The sequence below is a fragment of the Sardina pilchardus genome, chromosome 1 (genome assembly GCF_963854185.1).
Source record: "Sardina pilchardus chromosome 1, fSarPil1.1, whole genome shotgun sequence".
NCBI classification, from domain to species: domain Eukaryota; kingdom Metazoa; phylum Chordata; class Actinopteri; order Clupeiformes; family Clupeidae; genus Sardina; species Sardina pilchardus.
In genome coordinates, this window is record NC_084994.1 from 8,321,558 (window position 1) to 8,332,034 (window position 10,477).

The following is a 10,477-nucleotide window of genomic DNA, read 5'->3' on the forward strand; positions in this document are numbered from 1 at the left end:
CACAACTTGCACACAAGTGCATAAGCGCTTCCAATCAGTCATTAGACAAGGGGCATCAAAATACAAAATTCAGCTCTCAATGTGAATCAGTGCTGCATTACTGGTCAGCAGCTTACATATCAGTGCCAATTTGCTATCTTGCAAAAACTAGATCCAGAATCATATACAATGATTTTTCAAATGTTATTGAATGCAGGCTTCATTCTTTTTCTTTTTTCATCATCTCCTTCATCCTGCAGGTGGGGGCAAGATAGAGGTTATGAATGGGAGGATTTGGATTATTCAGAGGAGGACGATGATGATGATGATGATGAAAAGCGCCATGAGACATGTGTAATGAATTGGCGCTCTATAAGCGACATTAAATTGAAAATTGAAAATTGAAAATGACGAGGATGAGGAGGAAGATGACTGAGGAGCTCATTAACTGAGCTTTTATACACACACACACACACACACACACACACACACACACACACACACACACACAGACACACACACACACACACACACACACACACACACACACACAACCCCCCCCCCCCCCACACACACACACACACACACACACACACAACCCCACACACACACACACACACACACACACACACACACACACACACACACACACACACACACACACACACACACACACACACACACACACACACACACACACACACACACACACACACACACACACACACAGTCAGACCAGCATCTCTTGTGTAGAATGTCTTGGTGTACATGAGCAGCAGCACACAGGCCACACAGATTGTAAAATACATATTTAGTAGAATTTGTACATTGAACCATATTGATGCTGTTGTTGAAATTGCATTCTCTCTCTCTGTGTGTTTTTACATTAAAATTATATTTAATTCAGTGAATAAATGTTCTTGTAAATTGTTGCTTTTGAAGACCATGAACATTCTTTGAATATATAAGGTAGTACTTCATTTTAGCATATTAGTGCAAACATGATCATTAATAGTCAAAAGCTAATAGTTTAAATATTTCACTCCATAAATGTTATTATTTATCATTTGAATCCCACCATTGCATATGATCTCTAAATGTGATTAGCCACGTGTGTGATAGCATCAGCAGCTGCTCTAAATGTGATTGGCCACGTGTGTGATAGCATCAGCAGCTGCTCTAAATGTGATTGGCCACATGTGTGATAGCATCAGCAGCTGCTCTAAATGTGATTGGCCACATGTGTGATAGCATCAGCAGCTGCTCTAAATGTTATTGGCCACGTGTGTGATAGCATCAGCAGCTGCTCTAAATGTGATTGGCCACATGTGTGATAGCATCAGCAGCTGCTCTAAATGTGATTGGCCACGTATGTGATAGCATCAGCAGCTGGTCCCACTGTACAATTCAAATGAGTCAGTCTGAGCCCACAGTGCAGTGTTATGGTGCCATCTAGTGGTCAACAGGAGAATACACCCTGAGAGGAGACTAGCAGCAGTTCCACTGAAGGCCTGTTTGTATGAGAGGTGAATGTAATGACATTAAAGTCTCTCTTCCTGGCCTTGTGTCAAAGTGTCTTTGAACACAACACTGAAGTGAATGGAACTAGGTACACATATACATATACAGTTTGTGAGACCGTGTCTACCTAGTCAACTTACAAAACTGACACACATGTGGTAACAGTAAACTTCACCATGTACCTGAATGCTGTATCCATAATCTGGTCAATAACAGCAGTTTCTCATCTCCAATGACCTGCTAGATGTGAAGATGACCAAGTGAAGAGTAGAGTTGCAAAATGCAACATTTGTAATTATATTACAGTTTTTTTTGATTGCTTTGACGCAGTAGTCGACTCAAAAAACCATGTTTCAAAATTCTTAACGCAAAGGCCTAAACAGTGGCACCAATGGTCACAATGACTCATTTTGCCTGCAAAAAGCTCTAACTCCTCCAAAACATTTAAAATATGGACCAAAAGCTAATTTTGCCCTCAAACAACACAACTTGCACACAAGTGCATAAGCGCTTCCAATCAGTCATTAGACAAGGGGCATCAAAATACAAAATTCAGCTCTCAATGTGAATCAGTGCTGCATTACTGGTCAGCAGCTTACATATCAGTGCCAATTTGCTATCTTGCAAAAACTAGATCCAGAATCATATACAATGATTTTTCAAATGTTATTGAATGCAGGCTTCATTCTTTTTCTTTTTTTTTTGAGATTGTGGCTAAGAAATTAAATATTCCAACAGAAACCACATATAGAATGAAAGAAAAAAATCCAGTAAAATCCATCACTGTGTAAGACATAAGGAAAATAAAAATACAAATTCTGTACAATACTGTAAAGAAAAAATATCTTCTAGTCAATTCTTACTCTCACTCTCAACTGACTTGATCATCCATGCTTGCAAGTTACAACACACAACATGGCACCTTTTAAGCCTGCAGACTGATTGCAAATTGAAAAGTTTTGTGAAGCAGTGTCAAACAGGTGCTTCAGTGATTTCATACTGGGCAAGAAGTTTCTAAGAGATGGGAACATATAGTTTCTGTTTGGTTACCACAGCTAAAGCAATGGAGTTTGGACTGCTTGAATGACATCTGCGTTAACTGATTTGCAAAAGGGTGCGGGAAGTGTGTCAAAACAATGACAATGGGTTAACTCATTTGCAAGAGGTGTATTTTGCTCTGCTGAGAGAGTGATGATGAAGACTGAGAGGTCACCAGTTTCTTCAACCAGGTCAAAGCAATCAAAAAAAACTGTAATACATTTCTGTGCATTCTGTCAATAGTCTACATTTACATTTACTTGTTAAATGAATGAGATACAACATGTATCTGTTATCAAGAGTAGCTTCCATCAGCTGAGAATTATTTCCCATCTCAAACCCTCTTTGTCTCCCAAGGACTTAGAAACAGTAATCCATGCATTTGTCACATCCCGGTTAGATTATTGCAACTCCCTCTATCTTGGTCTCCCCCGGTCCCAACTCTCCCGTCTGCAATTGGTACAAAATGCAGCTGCTAGGCTGCTTACTGGTACCAAAAAATACCAACATATCACCCCTGTACCGGCCTCCTTACACTGGCTCCCCATTAGCTATAGAATCCATTTCAAAGTCCTTCTGACCATCTATAAGGCACTGCATGGGTTGGCTCCCTCATATATTGCAGACCTCCTCCATCCCCTCCCAGCATCCAGGTCCCTTAGATCTGCAAACAAGGGTCTTCTCTCTGTGGCCCGCACCCCGCCTCAAGCAAAGAGGCGATAGAGCTTTTGCGGTAGCAGCCCCACGTCTGTGGAATTGCCTCCCCCCAGATGTTAGATTGTCTCCCACTATCACCACTTTTAAATCAAGACTAAAGACCCACCTTTATTCCTTGGCCTTCCCTGCTTCCTAGCTGTCCATCTCTCTCCTCTCTTCTTCATATTTCTGTACTGCTGCTATTTATGTTTTCTAGGGCTGTCTATTGTCTATTTGTCTATTGTTTTATTTGTATTTGTCTCACTTACTTCTCTGTGCTTGACTTTTTTATTTTTTCTTGTTCTGTTTGCTTTTATTCTCTATTTTTAGCCATATCCTATGTACAGCACTTTGGTCAGTGGAAACTGTTTTAAATGTGCTCTATAAATTAAATCTACTTACTTACTTTACTATGTAATATGTCTGACTGTGGAAAACAACATAAAGTATTTATGAATATGGATACATGTCTTTGCAATCAAACTCTTCTAAGTGTTCACCAGGTCTTCCAACACTAAGAGCATTTCACACACTAACACTAACCACTGTACCAACAGCACTACTAATGAAATATCTCAATTCCAAGCTCTTGTGTGTGTGTGTGTGTGTGTGTGTGAATATGTGTGTGTGTGTGTGTGTGTGTGTGTGTGTGTGTGTGTGTGTTATGCTGCCATCTAGTGGTCAACAGGAGAACACACCCTGAAGGCTTGTTTGAATGACACCCTCTGTGCTTCCCGACATCGTCCCGGCAACCAGCCTCTCCTAAAGAGAGCCGTTGCTCCTGGCGCCCAGCTCTCCCGCTGACTTGGTGATGGAGGACGAAATGATCGACGCCGAGGGCGAGATGTTATTGGACGACGGCGTTATCGCCATCAGCTGCAGTTGCGCTTGCGCAGGATCAGCAGGCCACGGCCCACCCCGTCCTGGAGGAGAGTGAACAAACACACACACACACACACACACACAGGTCCATCAGCTTGTGTTGTGCTTGCGCAGGATCAGCAGTTCCACGGGCCTCCCCGTCCTGGAGGAGAGTGAAGAGTTGGCCACAGCCAGCGCCTGCCCAGAGGAAGAGGAGGAGGAGGAGGAGGAAGAGGAAGAAGGGACACCGTGGCGCTCCGCCACCGTCTCCTCCGTGGCACACACACACACACACACACACACACACACACACACACACAGATGGACATTGTCATTATCGCAGCCTCTGGGCATTTCCTCCTCATGACTCATGCTCTCCATGCGTGATACAGTGAGCAGGTAAATCAGGATAACACACACACACACACACACACACACACACACACACACACACAGGTAAATCAGGTGTTTGGATAATACTATGATATTCAGAGAAAACTGATTCAACCACATAAACCATACAGTACATGTGCTGAGAGCATGACTGACTTTCCTGCCCATGATATGATAATGATAATGTAATACAGTGGCCATTCATTTTAGACGGACAGACACACAGACACACACACACACACACACACACACACACACATACATGTATTCATTTTAGGCATGTTTTGGTCATATATACCTCTATATTGACAGTGCTCTACTTACTGTAATGAGGCTTCACACTGTAGCCCACACGGCATGTGCTGCTCTCACCGCTAGGTTGCTCTTGGTCAGTGTTGCCACAGTTACTTTGAACAAGTAATCCGATTACTGATTACTGACTACTCCTTTTAAAAGTAACTTTAAAAGTTAAAGTAAAAGTTACTTTACTGATTACTCAATTTTAAAAGTAACTAAGTTAGATTACTTAGTTACTTTTTAAACTAAGCCCCCCCCCCCCCGCCACCTCAACATAAAAATGCAACCGGTTTTGCCAATACTCACTTTATTGGAAGTGCATTTTAACAGTAACATCAACAATAGGCCTATAGACATCACAACCTGCAAAAAGTTATTTCAGGGAGGTATCTAAAAAATACTTTAACCTACTGAGATACTGAAATAGCCTACAGATGAATGTTTGTCCAATAATGTCTAGTCAGTAGGCCTATACTAAATAAGGAAGGCCTATAGATAGAAACTGGTAATAAAATATGAAGATTTTGGTAGTTTGGGCTTTTTGTGTATCCTTCTACTGTAGCCATTTAGAATATGCCAGTGAAATTACACTTGTTAAACTCACCTCGACAAGTCTTTTGCAATCATTTAATCCACCATGGGCGATGCTAAAATCACTGTTACTAACAGTGCAGTGTGCAAGATTATTTCGTGAGACATACACTTTCGTAGATGCGGTCTTAAATGTTACTTTTTGGGGGCACTGACTGACGCTACTGTACCATATTGAACTTATAGTTCGGGAGAAAAGAGATAAAAGCCCGCCTATAAACGTATCGATTGATATAGCGAAACAGCCCAGTCAGGGCGCTCTGTTATGGATGCGCGTCGGGCTCACACATCACCCTCTCTCTCCCTCTCCGTTGCGTGCGTCAGGGAGCCGCTATGCGAACTCAGGATGTTTAGCTAGAAAGGCCTTGCACTATGTCGCCAACACAGAGTGTACAACGTACCTTAATGTTGTCATGTGTAGATGACTCAAACTCAAAATATGCCGACTGACTGTATTTTCATCTAGGAAACGCGCCTCTCCTCCCTGCATTGTTGTTTACGTTTGTGTCGCTGCGTGGAGCCTATGCCTAGGCTACACATGAGTTGTCCTCATGCTGAAAACGTGAGTATAGTCTACACCAGAGCGGTAGATATAACAGAGTGGCGACACTCCCATAGACCTCCATAGGAAACAATGGCGGACGTTTTTTCAGGCTACTTCCGCGTTATGGAGAGCTCAACAGTTCTTAAGTGTGACATTCGCGGAGTTTGCCTCATTCACTTCCATTGGTGTCTGCCTAACTTTGTCAGCGGTAAGTAAACGAAAGCACTACCTTTTTTGAAATGGTTATATATTTCCTATATCAACTCTACCAGTATGTACTCGTAGTGTTATTCGAGTTGTTTGTGCTGCTCGTTTAACTGTTATTTTTGTATCTTAGTTATGACCGAAATTTCAGAGCATAACGTTACGTTAGCCTACAAAGCTAACCTTAGACGTGGAGGGAGGCTAGCTTAAATGTAATGTCCCTATGTCAATAAGGAATGTCAGACATATCACACTTGGTTACGCTACTGTAGTAGAGCAACGTTAGATAATATATGGGGTTATCAAGGAGTTTGTATGACATTTATAATCCTATTTGCTGAACCTGATGGCGTTAGCTAATGTTAGCAAGTCAGCTCACGCACATTCGAAATGCAATGAAGGGGGAACAGTAACGTGATCTTAATGCATGCAATGGCATCAGATGTGCTCGTTATCAACGAGTTTGTGATTAAGTTGTTCTTCAGTGGAACTAATTAATGGGATGACATTTCATTTAGACCTGATCTAGCTTGTTAGCTTGCTAGATGGAATGTTTCATGGCACTATGAAGTGAACCTGAAGCTAAACTTGTGATCAGAGAGCATGATATGAACTCGGGCACATCTCTTCACAACAGAAATTTCAGTTATGAACTTCAGGCCAGGGGAGCTGTAGAAGCTAAAACTGTACTATACTCTCCTGCCGTGTGTCACTTGCCTAACTGTCCAGTCCTGCCCCTAGTGCCACTACTGTTCCAACTCGGGAGTCGGGACAGTGGCAGGAGACTAGAGCTTGGGATAGGGGCGCGTGTACAGTGCAGTAGCCTACTTCTTTTTGTCTCAACTGCTGTTGGATGTCAGGTTGCAGTCAATATTATTCTACATTGAATGTACATTTCTGAGGTCTATATCACCACAGCAGGTCGATGTATTTGATGGAATAATTTTGATTGCAATGACTATCTTGCAGATGCTGAAAGTGACGTGACAAGACATTGTCTTCAATTAAGTGGTCCTTGTAAGTATAATAATTTTCTTTCTTTTTTTTTACCTTGTATGGATAACTGAAAAGTGTAGGTTAATGATGCTCTAAGGGCAGAATTAGGTCCATCCATAGAATAAGAACAATGTTTGCAATGATATAGCCTAGTCTAGTTAGCTGTAGTGGGTATAGGGCTACTGTAATCAATCCCAAATGTTAATATTTTAAGTGGGTAGAGATGGTAATGGTAAGTGGGTATACTATCTCTCTGTAGCAGTGCCACTGCTTTGGTTGACACCATAAGGGATTCGGTGTTCCTTGCCCGGACCAACTGCTCCACTTTACTGATGATATTGAAGGCCTCCTGCAATGGACAGTAAGTACCTCTCTTAAATTCCTTCAGTTGTAGCAGTACACTACATTTGCTGTCAGCACAGTCATTGTTGTCTGTACAGCATGCTGGCATTCCTCACAAAGTCAGTTACTGATTACCCTCAGTATTGTTCATATTACAATAAGAAAAGTCTCCTTGTGTTGATGAATGCAATGGCTAAAGTGCAGTGATTTCTTATAGCCCGTCAGCTTTTTATTCTCAAAATAACTATGAAAGATATTGTTGGGAATCATTGGTGTTATAAAAGTTATAAGGTGTGGCACCCCCAACCAACCTTGAAGGGGTCGGCCGTGTATGGGTATGTAAAACTCTTGCTGGCCTTTCGCTTTTGTTTATTCTAATACCTTGATGTGGCATCTGTGAATGTATTGTACCAAGTATACACTGACTTTTACCTGCTCTCTCCATTTTCCACTGTGCCTGTTCTTGCCTAGGACCAAGGATGCAGAGGACAAGACGGGTGTGTAGTATTGACTGAAATTATCAGAGAAGGTCATTTTTTATGGTTTAGGTCCAAACGAAGGGACCCTTCCAACCTCAGCATCTCCAACACCTCCTGTCACACCTCCAGCCAAATGTGCTACATCTTCCTCAGTTAACCTTCTTGTAGGTGTGCATGTCCAGCATCCTTTGCACATTAATGTCTTGAGTTGTTCACACACGGTACGGTTGTTCAGATTTGGGAATCTGAAATGTTTTTCAGAATGTCTTTGAAAATATAAATGGGTGTTAGCCCTCCTTTTTATATTGCAGTCTCACCATATCTCCCTTATGCCTTTTCTGTGTGTATTTCTGTTCTTGATGTTGTTAAAACACACTTGTTCCACACATTGAAAATGTAATAAACAAATGTATTGAAAACTCAAAATGTATCAGTCATCCTTTTTATGCTGTTCTAAGTGCTTTCTTGAAACAGATGATTGCTTATTGAGTTAATGTTATCGAAACAGTGGGTGTCCTGAACGAACTGTTGAACAAAGTTAACTTTAACATACACACTTTTAACATTTTGGCTGTTATTTATCGTTCTTTGTTAATGTATTTTTATATGTTTATGGCTTGATCTGAAAATATTACTAAGGCTGTGTGGTGGCCATATTTAGGCTATTCCTTAAAATAAACAAATTAACAGATTGACTGCATTGATCTAACTTTTAAGGTATAACCTGTTACTGGTTGCCATATATTATTTGCTAGATGTTCATGGCTTACTCCTAAAATTGTGAAGGCTGTGGGTGTGTACTGTAGGCCTATAGGGTGGCCACCTTCATCTCATCAAAATAACTGGAGAGGACACTGAACATCTCAAATACCCACGGTAACATTGGATACAAAATACATACATTTCAACTATGTAAGTTTATTATGCATGACGACAAACAGGCAAATCACGGAACCAGGAATGGAGCTGATGCCGAGAGGTAGGCTAAATGGCAGTGTCAGCTACCACAGAATAGACTATATTTCAGAACGATGTTTGCAGAGCAAACTTGCGATATGTCATGGGCACTAATGTAAACATGCTAACCGACGTTATAGCACTTGAAATTGAACTCGTGTTTGGTTTGTTTCGATGTTTCCCGTGATCATTGCTGTCTATCCCATAGAAATAACATGGCAGCGCCAGGGCTCTTTAGAACTGTTGTAGCGTTCATGAACCACGTGACGGCGCGGCGGCGACTTCAAAGAGTGTCGCAACTCTCTCTATCTATGGCTCTGGTCTACACGACAAGAAGAAAGCAAAATGAAAATGACAAAAATAGTAACGCACTGAGACGTGGATGAGTAACTTTAATCCGATTACTGGTTTGGAAATAGTAGCGCGTTAGATTAGGCTACTCGTTACCGAAAAAAGTGGTCAAAATACAGTAACGCGTTACTAAGTAACGCGTTACCGGCATCACTGCTCTTGGTTGAGGTCATAATGTCCCAAAGACTTTTGTTGTACACACACACACACACACACACACACACACACACACACACACACACACACACACATAGCCTGGGTTTTCCCATACTGCCTTGCGCGGTGATTTCAATCCCGCTGCTAAGCCAGTCTGGAAACTAACGCCCAAATGTTCGCCTGATGTTGGCGAACCAATGACAGAACACCCGAGAAGTTTCCGTTGCCTTCTTGCGTCTACATTCGACGCCAAAGGATTTACGGCAGCCCTTAGCGTTGCATACGAACGAGTTGGGTGAGCTACGCATTTGATAGACATCCGTGGCGCCCAATGAACGGATCTGGGCATTTTTTTCAAATACGAGAAACGTCTGGTTGCCAGACCACGTCTCATTTGAGAAGTGGGAGGCGTTAGCCAGGCTAACACACACACACAATGGGGCTTCAAACTGTAGCCCACACGGCATGTGCTGCTCTCACCGCTAGGTTGCTCTTGGTTGAGGTCATAAAGACTTTTGTTACACAGACACAGACACAGACACAGACACAGACACAGACACACACACACACACACACACACACACACACACACACACAATGGGGCTTCACACAGTAGCCTACAGGGCATGTGCTGGTCTCACCGCTAGGATGCTCTTGGTTGAGGTCATAATGTCCCAAAGACTTTTGTTGTGGTTGGCTCAGCCAGAGACGGTTTATAAAGCGAGACGATTCATATGAGGGTAAATTCTGGTTTCATTGTGACGCAACTGCCACTCCCATTTAGGAGGCAAACGGAGGTATTTATATGGGAGAAATAATTCTACACCTTTCTAAACCGATTATTTCGTCACTGAACACGCCCCTTTAGGAGGCAGGAAGTGCTGCTATTTTGTTCCATTGAAAAACCCCTTTATGATTCATCTTAGTAACTATACGATCTTTGGCTCAGCCCAAGAGACCCGTTATTTACAGCGCACTGAGGTCAAAGGTCAACATGGTTGCGCAGCAGCAGGCCAGCAGCTACAGCCACAGCCAAGGCTGTAGAATGTTGAATACTCATTGAGCTCAATGC